General features: G+C 34.9%; 1 pseudogene across 1 annotated transcript; it reads left to right on the forward strand.

The window, feature by feature from the left end:
* The first annotated feature begins 595 nt into the window (after positions 1-595).
* LOC116539763 lies at positions 596-1,444 on the forward strand (annotated as a pseudogene). The gene has a single exon (XR_004264178.1). The product of XR_004264178.1 is annotated as a 60S ribosomal protein L7a pseudogene (transcript).
* Positions 1,445-16,041: the final 14,597 nt, after the last annotated feature.

The following is a 16,041-nucleotide window of genomic DNA, read 5'->3' on the forward strand; positions in this document are numbered from 1 at the left end:
AATGACGGCAGAGTTCTCATGAATGGGTTAGCACCATGTCCTCAGTGGTGTTCTCACTGCTGATAGTGAGTGAGTTACTGTGAGATCTGGTTATTTAGAAGTGTGTAGCACCACCCCCCTCACTCTCTTCCTTCTCCTCTGGCCATGGAAGATATGACTGCTTCTCCCTTTGCCTTCTGCTATAATTATAGGTTTTTTTTAGGCCTCCCTAGAAGGCAAGCAGATGCTGCCATGCTTCCTGGATAGCCTGAAGAATCATAAGCCAATTAAACTTCTTTTCCTGATAAATTACCCAATCTCAGGTGCTTCTGTGTAGCAGTGTGAGAATGGGATAATCTGATATATAAATGAAATGAATGACAGGAATAATACTAGGGATAGAAGGGAGACATTAATAATATTTTAATTATAATGTACTAATAATTAGGCAGTATAGTATTTTAAAGTAGACTTCAGTTAATTGTAAATGTACATTTTAAACTTTAAGGCAACAATTTGAAAAAGTAATTGATATACTAAAAGAAGAAAAAAATAGAATAATAAATGCTCAATTTAAAACTACAAAGGACACAAAAAGAGTAGAAGACAGCTTTTCTTTCTCTTCCCGCCGCCCAAGATGCCGAAAGGAAAGAAGGCCAAGGGCAAGAAGGTGGCTCCAGCTCCTGCTGTAGTGAAGAAGCCGGAGGCCAAGAAAGTGGTGAATCCCCTGTTTGAGAAAAGGCCTAAAAATTTTGGCATTGGACAAGACATCCAGCCCAAAAGAGACCTCACCCGCTTTGTGAAACGGCCCCGCTATATCAGGTTGCAGCAGCAGAGAGCCATCGTCTATAAGCGGCTGAAAGTGCCCCCTGCAATTAACCAGTTCACCCAGGCCCTGGACAGCCAAACAGCTACTCAGCTGCTTAAGCTGGCCCACAGGTTCAGACCAGAGACAAAGCAAGAAAAGAAGCAGAGGCTGTTGGCCCGCGCCGAGAAGAAAGCGGCTGGCAAAGGGGACGTCCCCACTAAGAGACCACCTGTCCTTCGAGCAGGAGTTAACAGCGTCCCCACCTTGGTGGAGAACAAGAAAGCTCAGCTGGTGGTGATTGCACACGACGTGGATCCCATTGAGCTGGCTGTCTTCTTGCCTGCCCTCTGTCGTAAAATGGGAGTCCCTTACTGCATCATCAAGGGGAAGGCCAGACTGGGACGTCAAGTCCATAGGAAGACCTGCACCACTGTCGCCTTCACACACGTTAACTCGGAAGACAAAGGTGCTTTGGCTAAGCTGGTGGAAGCTATCCGCACCAATTACAATGACAGATACGATGAGATCTGGCGTCACTGGGGAGGCAATGTCCTGGGTCCCAAGTCTGTGGCTTGCATCGCCAAGCGAGAAAACGCAAAGGCTAAAGAACTTGCCATGAAACTGGGTTAAATGTACACTGTTTCTGTAAATAAAAATAATTAATGCAAAGAGTAGAAGACAAAAATAGGAAGAAAGAGTCCCAAATAGAAAACACAAACAAACGTGGTAGGTATTAATACAACTAGGTCAATAAATGCTTCGTATGACTATGGTCTAAATGGACCAATAAACAACAGTTGTCAGAGTAGATTAAAAAAAATACAAGACCTAATTACATGTTGTTTACAAAAACCCACTTTAAATATAAAGACACACATACAATAGAGATAAATAGATGGTAAAAATTATATGCTATTCTAACACATTTTAAAAAGCAGAAATAGCTGTATTAATTTCAGACAGAAGAGACTTCAATGCAAGAAAAGTTATCAGGAGTAAGGAAGGGCATTGTACAATGATAAAGGTGTTAATTCTCCAAGAAGACGTAACAATCCTTAAGGTGTATGTACCCAACAATGGAATATCAAAATATGTGAGGCAAAAACTGATAGAACTGTGAGGAGAAATAGATTAATCTACCATTGTAGTTGAAAACTTCAACATGTTTATATCAGAAATGGATAGAACCAGCATGGTAGAACACAGTGAAACTCAGTAACACCATCAATCAAGTAGATATAATCAACATCTATACACTACTTCACCCAACAACAATAGAACATACATTATTCTCAAGCTTGCTTGGAACATATACCAAGATAGAGCAAATTCTGGGCCATACAACATACTTTAACAAATAGCAGAAATCATACAATATCTGTTCTCAGAATTCAGTGCAATTACATTAGAAATCAGTAACTGAAAGATCTCAAGAAAACTGAAAATATTTGGAGATTAAACAACATGCTTCTAAATAATGTATGAATCAAAAGAATTTTAAGAGATATTTAAAAATATTTTAAACTGAATGAAATAAAACCACAACTTAACAAAATTTTTGGAATGCAGTGAAAGCAGTGTTTAGAGGAAAATGAACAGCATTAAATGCAAGAAAAATTTGAAGTTGATCATCTAAGCTTTCACTTTAGGGAACTGGAAAAATGAGAGTAAATTAAATGCAAAGTAAGCATAAGAAAGGAAAGTTTAAAAAAATAGAGCAGATGTCAAAGAAATTGAAAACAGAAAACCAATAGTGAAAATCAATGAAAACAAAAGGCCTATTCATTGAAAATAATAATAAGGTACATAGTCCTCTAGCCAGACTATTAAGCAAAAAAGAGAAAAGAGGAATATTACTAATATGAGAAATAAATGAGGGGACATCACTACAGATCTCATGGATATTAAATAGTAATCAAAAAATACTATGAAGAACTCTGCCCATACATTTGATAACGTTGACAAAATGAACTAATTCCTTTTGAGATACCGTCTGTCAAAACTCACACAAAAATACATAGATAATTTGAATATAAATAAATCTATTAAAGAAATTGGATAATATCATTCCAAAATAAAAGTGAATGTAAAGTGAAACACTAGGCCAAGATGAATTCATGGGTGAATTCTATCAGACATTTATGGAAAAAATACATTGATTATCCACAACCTCTTTTAGAAAACAGAATTAGCAGGAAAATTTTCTAAGACATTATGTGAGTCCAGAATTACCTTAATGCCAAAAGCAGACAAGGAAAAAGAAGGTGCAGAACACTATCTTTTATAAATGTACAAAAACGTCAATAAAATAGTAATATGTTGAATTCAACAGTGAATAAAAAGAAATAAACACTATGACCAAGCAGGATTTATCCCAGGCATGTAAGACTGGATTACCATTCAAAAACCAGTTAATGTAATCTATCACATCACTAGGCTGGAAAAGAAAAATCACATGATGACAATAGTTGCTGCAGAAAAAACATTTGAAAAAAAATCCAACAGTTATTCATGATAAAAACTCAATAAACTAAGAAAGAAGAAATCTTTCTCACCTTGCTAAGAATATCTATGAAATACTATAGTTACCTTCTTACTTAATGGGGAGAAACTAGAAGCTTTTCCACTAAAATCAGGAAAAAGTAAGGATGCCCCTTCTTGCCCCTTCTTTTCAACTTTGTACTAGAAATCATAGCTAATTAAATAAGACAAGAAAAGGAAATAAAAGGAATATTGATCAGGAAGGAATAAATAAAACTCTCTTTGTTTGCAGTTGACATGGCTGTCTATGTAGAAAGCCCAGGTTAATTAGCAAAACAAAAACAGAAGCCTGTAACTAATAGTGATTATAGCAAGATTGCAGGATACAAGTTGAATGCATAAAAGTCAAATGCTTTTCTGTATACCAGCAATGAAAAAGTGTAATTTAAAGTTAAAAATCACAATAATGTTTACACTAGCACCCCAAATGAAATAGGTATAAATATAACAAAATATAAACAACATTAATATATGAAAAGTATAAAACTTAAGAAGTAAATTGAGGAAGAACTATATGTGGGAGATAGTCAATGATCATGGATGTCTCAATATTGTGAAAATGTCTATTCTTCCCAACTTAATCTACAGATTTAATGCAATCCCACCCAAAATCCCAGCAAGTTATTTTGTAGTATTTGCAAACTGATTCTAAAGTTTATGTGGAAATGCCAACAACACAGAAAAGACAGCTGAATATTGAAGAAAAAGAACAATGTCAAAGGGCTGACTCTGTCTAACTTAAAGACTTAGTATAAATATACAGCAACGAAAAAGCATGGTGTTGGAAAAAATAAATCAATAAAACAGGAGACAGAGCTCAGAAAGAGACCCACAAAAAATATAGTTAATTGATCTTTGACAAAGGACCAATTGCAATGTAATAGAGAAAAGGTAGTCTTTTTAGTAAATGGTTCTGTAACAACTAGATATCCACATGCCAAAACAATGAATCTAGATATAGAATTACACTCTTCACAAAGTTAACTCAAAATGGATTATAGATAAGATGTAAAATAAGGAATTCTACAACTCTTTAAAGATAACATAGGAGAAAATCTGGATAACTTGGGCTCAGTAATAACTTCCTTGATAGGATGCAAAACACATAAAGAATGAAAAAAATGATGAGCTGGGCTTTTTTAAAATTAAAAACATCCACTCTATGAATGTGACTGTCAACAAAATGGAAAAAACAAACCAAAGACTAAGAAAATATTTGCAAAAGACATATATGAAAAAGAACTATTATCACAAATAGACAAAGAATTCTTAAAACTAGGTCAAAAGAAAATAAACCTATTCAATTAAAAAATGGGTCAGAGATGATAGGGTCTTCTAAATATACAATCATGTAGTCTGCAAATAGAGACAATTTGACTTCCTCTTTTCCTAATGGAATACCCTTTATTTATTTTTTTCTTGCCTAATTGCTCTTGCTAGAACTTCCAATACTATATTGAATAGAAGTGGTGAGAGAGGGCATCCTTGTCTAGTGCCAGATTTCAAAGGGAATGCTTCCAGATTTTGCCCATTCAGTATGATATTGGCTGTAGGTTTGTCATAAATAGCTTTTATTGTTTTGAGATATGTTCCTGTGATACCTAGGATATTGAGAGTTTTTAGCACAAAAGGCTGTTGAATTTTGTTGAAGGCCTTCTCTGCATCTATTGAGATAATCATGTGGTTTTTGTCTTTGGTTCTGTTTATGTGGTGGATTACGTTTATAGACTTGCGTATGTTGAACCAGCCTTGTGTCCCTGGAATGAAGCCTACCTGATTGTGATGGATAAGCTTTTTGATGTGCTGTTGCAATTGGTTTGTCAGTATTTTATTAAAGATTTTTGCATTGATGTTCATCATGGATATTGGCCTGAAGTTTCCTTTTTTCTGTTGAGTCTCTGCCGGGTTTTGGTATCAGGATGATGTTGGTCTCATAAAATGATTTGGGAAGGATTCTCTCTTTTTGGATTGTTCGGAGTAGTTTCAGAAGGAATGGTACCAGCTCCTCTTTGTACTTCTGGTAGAATTTGGCCATGAACCCGTCTGGACCTGGGCTTTTTTTGGTTGGTAGGCTATTAATTACTGACTCAACTTCAGTCCTTGTTATTGGCCTATTCAACGTTTCAACTTCTTCCTGGTTTAGGCTTGGGAGGGTGCAAGTGTCCAGGAATTTATGCATTTATTCCAGGTTTTCTGGTTTATGTGCATAGAGGTGTTTGTAATAATCTCTGATTGTAGTTTGTATTTCTGTGGAATCTGTGGTGATATCCCCTTTATCATTTTTTATTGCATCTATTTGATCCTTCTCTCTTTTCTTTTTTATTAATCTGGCTAGTGGTCTATTTTGTTGATCTTTTCAAAAAATCAGCTCCTGAATTTATTGATTTTCTGAAGGGTTTTTGTGTCCCTATCTCCTTTAGTTCTGTTCTGATCTTAGTTGTTTCTTGTCTTCTGCTAGCTTTTGAGTTTTTTGATCTTGACAACAGATGCTGGAGAGGATGTGGAGAAATAGGAACACTTTTACACTGTTGGTGGGAATGTAAACTAGTTCAACCATTGTGGAAGACAGTGTGGCACTTCCTCAAGGATATAGAAATAGAAATTCCACTTGACCCAGCAATCCCATTACTGGGTATTTACCCAAAGGATTATAAATCATTCTATTATAAAGACACATGCACACGTATATTCATAGCAGCACTGTTTACAATAGCAAAGACCTGAAACCAAAATGCCCATCGATGATATACTGGACAAGGAAAATGTGGCACATATACACTATGGAATACTTTGCAGCCATTAAAAAATGATGAGTTTGTGTCCTTTGTAGGGACATGGATAAATCTGGATACCATAATTCTCAGCAAACTCACACAAGAACAGAAAATCAAACACTGCATATTCTCACTCATAGGAGGGTTTTGAACAATGAGAACACATGAACACAGACAGGGGAGCATCACACACTGGGGTCTGTTGAGGCGACCAACAAGGGAGGAACAGCAGGAAAGTGGGGAGGGATAACATGGGGAGAAATGCCCGATGTAGGTGATGGGGTGATGGAGGCAGCAAACAACATTGCCATGTGTGTACATATGCAACAATCCTGCATGATCTGCACATGTACCCCAGAACCTAAAGTATAATTAAAAAAAAAAAAAGAAAATGGGTCAAAGACCCAAACAGACCTCATCAAAGTAGAGGCACAGATTCTAAATAACCACATTAAAATTTACTCCTCATAATTTGTCATCAGAGATATGCAAATGAAACTGCCAGTGAGAGACCACCATATATCTATTAGAATGGGCAAAATTCAGAACACTGGCAAAACCAAATGCTGGTAAGGAAGCGGGGTAACAATAATTCTCATTTATTGCTGGTAGGAATGCAAGACAGTGCAAACATGTTGGAAGACATTTGTCAGTTACTCACAAAACTGAACATACTGTATTGACACAATACAGAAATCATACTCCTTCATATTTACCCAATGGAGTTAAAAATATGTGCACACAAAAGCTTGAACAAAATGATTCAGAGCAACTTTATGTTTAACTGCCAAAGCTTGAAAGCAAATACAAATTTTCTTGCTTGGCTAGGTAAATATATAAACAAACTTCATTGTCCTTGGATGTGTAGATAAATATATTAAAAATTTTTGTTCCATCTAGACGATAGAATATTATTCAGCATTAAAAAGAAATGAACGTCGAGGTATGAAAAGACACAGAAAAAACTTAAATATATATTACTGCTTAGCAAGTTAATCTGAAAAGGCTACACACTGTATGATTCCAACAAAATGATGTCCTGGAAAAGCCAAATTTGGAGACAGTAAAAGTGAAAAGATCAGTGTTTTTTAGGGGATAGTGGATGGAAAGGATGAATAAACAGAGCACAGAGGATATTTTGGGCAATGAAACTATTCTATGTGATACTATAATAGTGGATACATGTCAATAGACGGTGATCCAAACCCATAGAATGTACAACACCAGAATAACCCCTAAAGTAAAGTATGGATTTTGAATGACAATGATGTGTTAACGTAGGTTCAGTTGTAACAAACACACACCACTCTGGTGGAAAATCTTGATAATATATGATGCTATATATGTGTGGGGAATGGGAGAAGATGGGAAATTCCTGTATTTTCCACTCAAATTTTCTATGAACCTAAAACTGCTCTAAAAAAAAAAAAAAGTCAAAAACAAGGAAGTAATGAAGGAGAACCTGAATGCTAAAATTGCTAAAAAACATATGAAGTTAAGACAATGGGCAAAACTGCACTATTAATGCCCATGTATGCATACTTAGACAAATATAAAAGTAAATAAATGAATAAAAATAATTACTAAATTGGTGTTTGTTTCTTTTGATGCACAGAAGAGGTCTGTTACTAGGATCACGCATATGGAAAACTTTCAGGATGGTGGACAAGTTTTATTAACTTTGTCAGGGCAGGACCTCGGTAGTGGTTGAAAGAGTATTTTTCTTACAATAGTTCATTTAGTTCCACGTATATTTCATGTCATTTTCTGCTTCTGTGTTTTGCCAAACTAAACCAAACCAAGATACAAAATTTAAAGCTTTGAGGAAACCAGAAATGTCAATCTTCATAATGTACTTTGGTGTTCAAATTACAGCTTTTGTCTACTTTTTAATGTTCCTAGTTGATAAAAACTAAGATTTCAATTGAGTCAATAAAAACAAAAACAAACAAATGAAAAAAGCTCTGTTCTTTCTTTATAAAAAACCAATTGAGAGATTGGCAGATGGGGAAGGTGGAGAGGAAGTGATCAAACTATTACCTCTGTTACTGATAATCTGATAGAAGTAAATAACTCTAGATCAGTGACCAAGAAAGTTTACTAATACTTTATTATGGATCCACAGTCGTATCCATCCTTGGATCCTTCAGTGGTGTAGTCTGGCCCTATAAAGGAACATGAAGGAACAAGGAATACATACATTCAGAAGACAGGTTTGATTTGTAAAGAGAAGCACAGATTGAATTAAATATGTCCTTTTTGTGAAACTGATCAGTCAAGGAGGGATGTACAAAAGGGTAGGAAAAGAGGACATGTAAGTTACTTTAGCAGACATTCCTTCTTTCAGAAATGGGCTCAGGAAAAGGGATGCTTCATGGAAGAGCATAGTATTATTTGTATGTACAAACTGTAGTGTTTTAAACCATACAGCTGTCTCCTTTGTTAGACACTTCAGTTTTTTCCAGCTGTTCACCAGAATAAATAACAATTTAATCATGCCCATGTGCATATACATTTCTGTGTCTCTCTGTGATAGATTTGCTGCTTTATAGCAAAAATAAAAAAAAATCATTAGTTTTAGAACCCACTGTCAATAAAATGGAACAAGGCAGTTTTAAATTTAAGATCTCATGCTGTGAAAAATTCCATTTCAGATTCAGTCTTGTCTAGCAAGGAGTCATGTGTAAAATAATTTCAAGCAACACATTATAGAAAATCAAACAACCTTAGTATTTGATAGAGATTCTATTTTTCTCACATAGCACATACTCAGGAGTAGATTAAGCAGTCAGTGCACACAGTAAAGTGCAGAAACAGGATTAGGCTTCTCAGTTATCACTGTCCTCCGAGTTCATGCTGTAGCCTCAGAGATCAGTTTGCCAGTTGACCAGTGCTCTCTAGTTGATTAGCTTCTCACCATAGCATCTCATCCCCTGAGCAATTTTTACTATCTTTTATATTCCAGCAGTACACAGTGCAACCAGACCTCTGTCAGCATCCTTTTCTTTTCCCTTTGTGAGTACAAATTCCTGCTGCTGAAAAATAAATGAGTATCAAAAAGATGTCTTTCTTTTATATCTATTTATCCAGTAATCTAACATTCCTGATAAAAAGAAATCCAAGATGATCCATAAGATATTTTTAAAAATATTGTGAAATGACCATGATTGTCAGGGTGCCAATTTCCCTACTGACAGTTCTGTGATAATATCTGTCAACAACTGGGTAAAATTTAAATGTCTGTTTTATCTTTGTGTAAAAAAGCTAATCTTTATAATTTATTCTTTTTCAGATCAAAGAATCGTCATGCAGTAGACATTTCAAGGTTAGAGAAATTTTGCAGGACATGGAATAGTTGAAGTTTGACAGCAATTTTGGGATTACAGCACTTTTGGCTGTATGTGTGATGAAATAAACTCCACTGAGGTGGGAAGATCATTTGGGTACAGGTGGTCAAGGTTGTGGTGAGCTGTGATGGTGACACTGCACTTCAGCCTGGACTCCCCTTCATATACTTATACTCATCCATCTTGTTAATTCTTTAAAAAATAAAATAAAATAAAATAAAATAAAATAAACTCCAAGGGTTCATTTGACTTTGAACTACTCTATGTTCTTTTAAAGAGAAACTGCTTCCATGCCCAAGTGGGCTACTCAGACCTAGTGTGGAATAATGCAACTCCTGTCACAAATGTCATTAAGGGTTCAAACTGAGCATCTGGTGCTTATTACAAGGTATTTCTCCTACTTTCAAATAGGTATTTCAGTCCTCTATTCTGGAGGTAATCTAACTCGTATTAATTATACTTTGTCCAAGAGGAATAATGTAAAGTCCACTACGGATTTTCTGGCAAGGCAGTAACTTGAGAATAAATGTTTAGCTGTCTTTTGTCAGTCCCTTCTAAACTATCTTTGAACAATGGTGTTCCAGCCATGGACAATTTTGCCTTCAGACCTATTTCTCACACTTCCGCTATTTGGCTATCTAATGCAAGGTCTATGGCAAAGGACCTTGCATTAGATAGCCAAGCAAGGAAAGTGTGACAAATTCCTGCTACCTGTGTTTCTCAGGCTCTTGTGTCAACTTTTTCCTAATTAGGGTCTGCCAGTGGAAGTCACTAGTTTGTGATTAGAGGGCTCCAGTACGAGAAAATTCAGGGCATTTCTGTTCCCAGTTCTCTCCCTAAGGCTGTGTTTCCTGCAGCAACTGACAGGCATGCTGAAATGTAAACTTTTGTCATCAATTTAGACTCTTGTAACTTCATACCTGTAGCAAATGGACTTTACTCACAACACTAGGAAGCCCCAGCACGCCTGCCTTGTTCTGGTAGCCATTCTTTGCAAAGATACAGGCAACATAATTGATAGGGAAACAGAGGACCTATATCTTGCAGACTATTTCTATTCTTTGACTCATTCATTATCCATTCACTTAATAAATACACATTGAGCATGTGATTTGTAGCAGAATATACCTAATGTTGAAATTACAACAGCAAACAAAACAAAACCTTTGCCATACCTAATACTGAAATTATAACAGCAAACAAAACAAAACCTTTGTTTCTTCAAGTTTTTACACTCTTTGGAAAGAAGGCAAAAAATAAATTGAGTACATTTGTGATAGTTAATATTGAGTGTCACTTTGATTACATAGAAGGATGCAAAGTATTGTTTCTGGGTGTGTCTGTGACAGTGTTGCCACGGGTGATTAACATTTGAGTAAGCAGACTGGGAGAGGCAGATCAACCCACAATCTAAAGGGGAACCATCTAATCACCTGCCAGTGTGGCTAGAATGAAGCAGGCAGAAGAAGGTGGAAAGAGTAGATTTGCTGAGTCTTCCGGCTTTCATCTTTCTCCTGTGCTGGACACTTCCTGTCCTTGAACATTTTGCTCCGAGTTCTTCAGCTTTCGGACTCTTGGACTTTCACCAGTTGTTTGCCAGAGGCTCTCGGGCCTTTCAGCCACAGATTGAAGGCTGCACTGTCAGCTTCCCTATTTGTGAGGTTTTGGGGCTTGGACTGGCTTTCGTTCTCCTCAGCCTGCAGATGGCTTATTGTGAGACTTCACCTTGTGATCATGTGAGTCAATACTTCTTAATAAACTCCCCTTCATATACTCATCTATCCTGTTAATTCTGTCCCTCTAGAGAACCCTGACTAATACAACATTTTTTTAAAGATATTAGATATTAGAAGGTGCTAAGTTTTATGAAGAAAAGAATGAGTCAAAGGGAATAAAAAGACCTATAGAGATTGCAATTTTAAGTACAGTGGGTAGAGGAAGAACTTTCTTAGAAGATAATATTTGACAGCTACCTAAGGAAGACGAGAGTTGAGTCATGCAGATAGCAGGGGCCTTGGAGAACCAGGCACAGGTGAGAAACAGCATAAGGTCAGTATGTTGTATTGAACTACAAAGGGAGAGAGCGATGGAATGTGAGGTTAGGATGAGAATCAGAGACAGAGACTATGGAACTCTGAGATCCTTATAAGACTTTTAGGCCATTATAAGGGCTTTATCCTTGTTGGAAAACCATTGGAAGGGTGACTTGGCATAATTTGCATTTTAAAAGCATCATTCTGCTTGCTGTGTTGAAGAAAGATACATATTTTGAGAAGTTTTTCTATAGATGGGAGTGGAGAAATAAGTTGTGACTGGAGAGAATATGTGGTTGAGAGAAGTTTTATTCTTGGTTGTACATGGGGAGAGATACTAACATTTGATGAATATGAAGGTAGGAATGCTTTAACAGAGAAAGGGAAGTTCATTATGCTAGAGAGAGAAGGAAAAATGCTACATTTGAATAGTTGTTAAAATTATCTACTAGGGCAAATGTAGGTTTGCTCTTATATGGGTGCATAGACAATATCTCTAGTATATGGAGAGAGGAGAGGCAGGAAACATATTTCAGAGGTAACTCAGGATAGATGAATGAGGTGAGGGCAGCTTGTGGAATGTTGTATCTTATTTCTTTAATTGTCTCAGTAATACAATAAGCACAAATTGCAAGTGAGAGTGAAATGGCATTGAAGATTTGAAGAGAAAGGAGAATGAATAATATAATACAGACTCTTACGAAGTGAAAGGCTGAATGGGCCAGGGTAACAGCAGGATAACTGGATAGGTAAAGACACATTAAGGAAAATAGGATTTTAAATGAGATCAGTCTGTAGGGGTATCTATTTTTCTCAATAAAAGTTATTAGTATTTAACCAGGGTGGGGATTTTTTTTTTTTTTTTTTTTGAGACGGAGTTTTGCTCTTGTTACCCAGGCTGGAGTGCAATGGCGCGATCTCGGCTCACTGCAACCTCCGCCTCCTGGGTTCAGGCAATTCTCCTGCCCCAGCCTCCTGAGTAGCTGGGATTACAGGCACGTGCCACCATGCCCAGCTAATTTTTTGTATTTTTAGTAGAGACGGGGTTTCACCATGCTGACCAGGATGGTCTCCATCTGTTGACCTCATGATCCACCCGCCTCGGTCTCCCAAAGTGCTGGGATTACAGGCGTCAGCTACCATGCCCGGTCCCAGGGTTAGGATTTTACCAAGCAAGTATAAAGGGCAAAAATATAGTCAGGCCTATGAGGTTATATTCAAAATAATTAGTATAATTATGACTTTGAATTTCAGTTTGAGTGAGAAGTCTCAACACATGAAGAGATGAGCAATAGAGAAAAATTCATAGATCAATAGAATCATTGGGGCTGAAGGACTGCTGGAGTCAAAGGGCTAGTAGAAGATGGATGGTAAATGTTGAGGGATGGATACTTAACACTGAAATAGTACACAACACATGGAAAAGTTTGAGTATATTCGTGAAAATAAGCTGCTGAAGTAGAATGGAAATCAAAAGTATTGGTGTTCAAGTAAGAAGTCAGGAGGTTAGAAGGGTTTATTCATATGGATATTAAAATCATAAGAATTAAATAAGGTACAGTTTTGGGGAGAGTGACACAATCTAGGATTTCTTTGAGAAATCAGAGAAAATGACTCTAGGAGTTAGATGATGACTATAACAGTTTGTGGCTTATGTGAGTAAAGCTAGTGGTTACTAGGAAACAAAGGAAGAGGATGTTCCAGAAGTGCCAATGAGGGGCAATAAGGAAGCCTAACTTAGCTTTAAGACCAGAGATAGAACTGTCATGTAGAATGGAGCCAAAGTTGCTTGTTGCTGTCATATGTATGATTCTTGCCCTCTCAACATCCTCCATACAAAAAATAAGACCCTACATCTCACATTTGGCATTTACCGCTCGATTTTTGTTTCATTCATTGTCATCTTTCTGTCACCATAGTCAAGGCAAAAACTTAGACAATGATACTAACAACACAACGATCAAGCAATAATTTCTAATATAAATAAATAATTCAGACTGAAAATTTAAAAGATATAAGAAAGTCTTTTAAGTTTAATCAAGAGAGTAACACCAAATTATATTTCTCTGGAAATTTTAAGCTATAACAAAAGAAAGAAATATTCAAGAATGCAATAAACAACAAAAAAATAATTTTATTTACAAATAAAAGACCAAAACACATTGTCTTAGAAGAGCTAAAAGACAATGGAACATTAGAGCTTCAGAGTTCTGAAGGAAAAAAGGTTATAATCCCTGAAATCCAAACCAGGCAGGTTTAGAGCTTGGTTTGAAATAAATTAATTCTCAGATACTCAAGGTCCTAGATAATATAATAATGCTATGCCATAAATAATTACTGGAAAACCAGTGGAATATAAATTTTAAAAAATCACCAAAAGAAAGAAAACATAAAGAAATAGTGACTGTAATGTTTAGTTAAAAGAGCTGAGATCAGTAAATATCATGTACAGATAAATTTAAGGCAAAATATTTTCCAGCAAATTATGTAAACCAGTAAATTGATATTCCAAGTTGACATATGACAACATTATACACATTGTTATACTTTTGTGTATTCAAACTGGTGAAGAAATCACTGGAATCTTTTCCTGAAGAAGATATTACATTCTTCATGTTTGTAGTTGTGCTATATTCAAGATGTGTTTTTTTTTTCCTATTGCAGATTATGTTATTTAAAACCTTTGTTTAAAAAATGGAGTAGCAATTTTTCAGACTGCAGTTACCATATTTTTAGCATATTTTTGTCTAAGTAAAATAAACTTGATATGACTATAGCCATAAACTGACTCTTAATTTTTCTGTGTAAAAAACATATGATGGCATATATTACTCCCATATCCAAAGATTTAACAACAGAAAATTAGAAAATATTTAAACAATTTAATTTCTAATATTCAGGTTATATTTTTATTTTCTTAAACATTTGCATGAATGATTATTATAGCATAATAATCTTTCAAAAGAATGATATTGTACCCTTTGCTAAAATTAAAGTAGAATAACCAACTTTGGATGCAGTTCTGAAGAAACCTGTAAGTAAAAAGATTTGATTGAAAGCAAGGGCCAAGATTGAAAGTACAAAAAACCAAATAGTAATCATTAAACAACATGACAGAGACAAAACCAAACAAAATAGTTGTAAGAGTATGTATAAATTAGTTACATACCCCATAGGTGGAAAAAAAAATAGAAAACACAGCTATCTGAAAATAAAATATTGGCCAATTAAGTTAAATAACAGTTTAAAATATATATATACATAATAGATTAGGAGAAATATCTGCAATACACATAAGATATATCTCTACTAAAAAGAATCATTTTTTTTAAAGTTGATTAACTCAAAGGAAAAAGTGTTAAATAATGCAAATAGGCCACTAAAACACAAATATAAATTCAAACTAGTAATTAGGGATGCTAACTAAAATAATAATCACTATAATATTTGTGAAATTTTAAAAGTCTACATTTGTTTTCCAGTATAGAAGGCATGGTAATGTGCACCACACCACTGACTGGACTGTGAACTACATATGCTACTGGGGGTAGGAGGAGCAATATAGTGGCATTATTTATCCATAAAACTTCATTTATATTTTCCTCAATCAATGTCATCTTTTAGAATTCTGAGAGTTTAAAAGTATTATAAGAATTTATGCACAAAATGTTTTATAGGCGTAAAATACATATTAGTTATTCAGTGAATAAAGTATATCCATATTATAGAATATGATACAGGCACTAAAAATATGAGATGGACTATAGGCACTGGTCTGGATAAATGTCATTGATAGATTGTTAAGTGAAAAAGAAAAACATATTCTAGAATAATGTGTACCTTTTACCTTGCTAATAAAAAGAAAAGAAAAAAGAAGCCTACATGAATATAATTGTAAGTAGGTTATATGAGTATTCTGTTAGGTACAGACAAATTAAAAATAAATATAAATTTGATTAAACAAATGAGTTTGAAGCAAAGAATATATTTTTATGTTTTTCATGCTACTCAGTATTGTGTAACTAATTATATGTAACGTGTCTTTCTTTGTGATTAAACAGTTCTTTGACAGAATTTAAAGCATACATACTTTCAGATGATATTAATTACAAAAATCATTCTCATGAAAAAATTTATACAACAGATATAATTGACAGCTGTGTAATTTTAGCTTACAAAAGTTAAATACCACTAGTGGTAGGATTATTAATATAAGAAAAATTGTCATTCAAGTGAGATAATTCTATGTAAAGCATAAGATTTTATAATAAAAACCTATAAAATTTATGGCACTTTGTATTTTAAAAAGCCTCAAAAATGTTAAAAAAAAACCGTTAGAAATGCAATAATTTATTGATGTGAAAATGACAGTGCATTGATTTAAAAGAGCAGTCTGTAATAAGAAAACAGAAAATAAAGAGGTAGACAAATTGGTTAAATTTTTTTAATCGATTAATAATAAGAAAGTCCTTATCTTTTCAGTGTCTGTATAAATTCATATTAATTACCCATGCACAAAATGTTGAAGAAACTCCAATAAATTGAAAAGACCAAGATGT

Source organism: Sapajus apella, unplaced genomic scaffold, assembly GCF_009761245.1.
Source record: "Sapajus apella isolate SASKATOON/1434 unplaced genomic scaffold, GSC_monkey_1.0 scaffold133, whole genome shotgun sequence".
Classification (NCBI taxonomy): domain Eukaryota; kingdom Metazoa; phylum Chordata; class Mammalia; order Primates; family Cebidae; genus Sapajus; species Sapajus apella.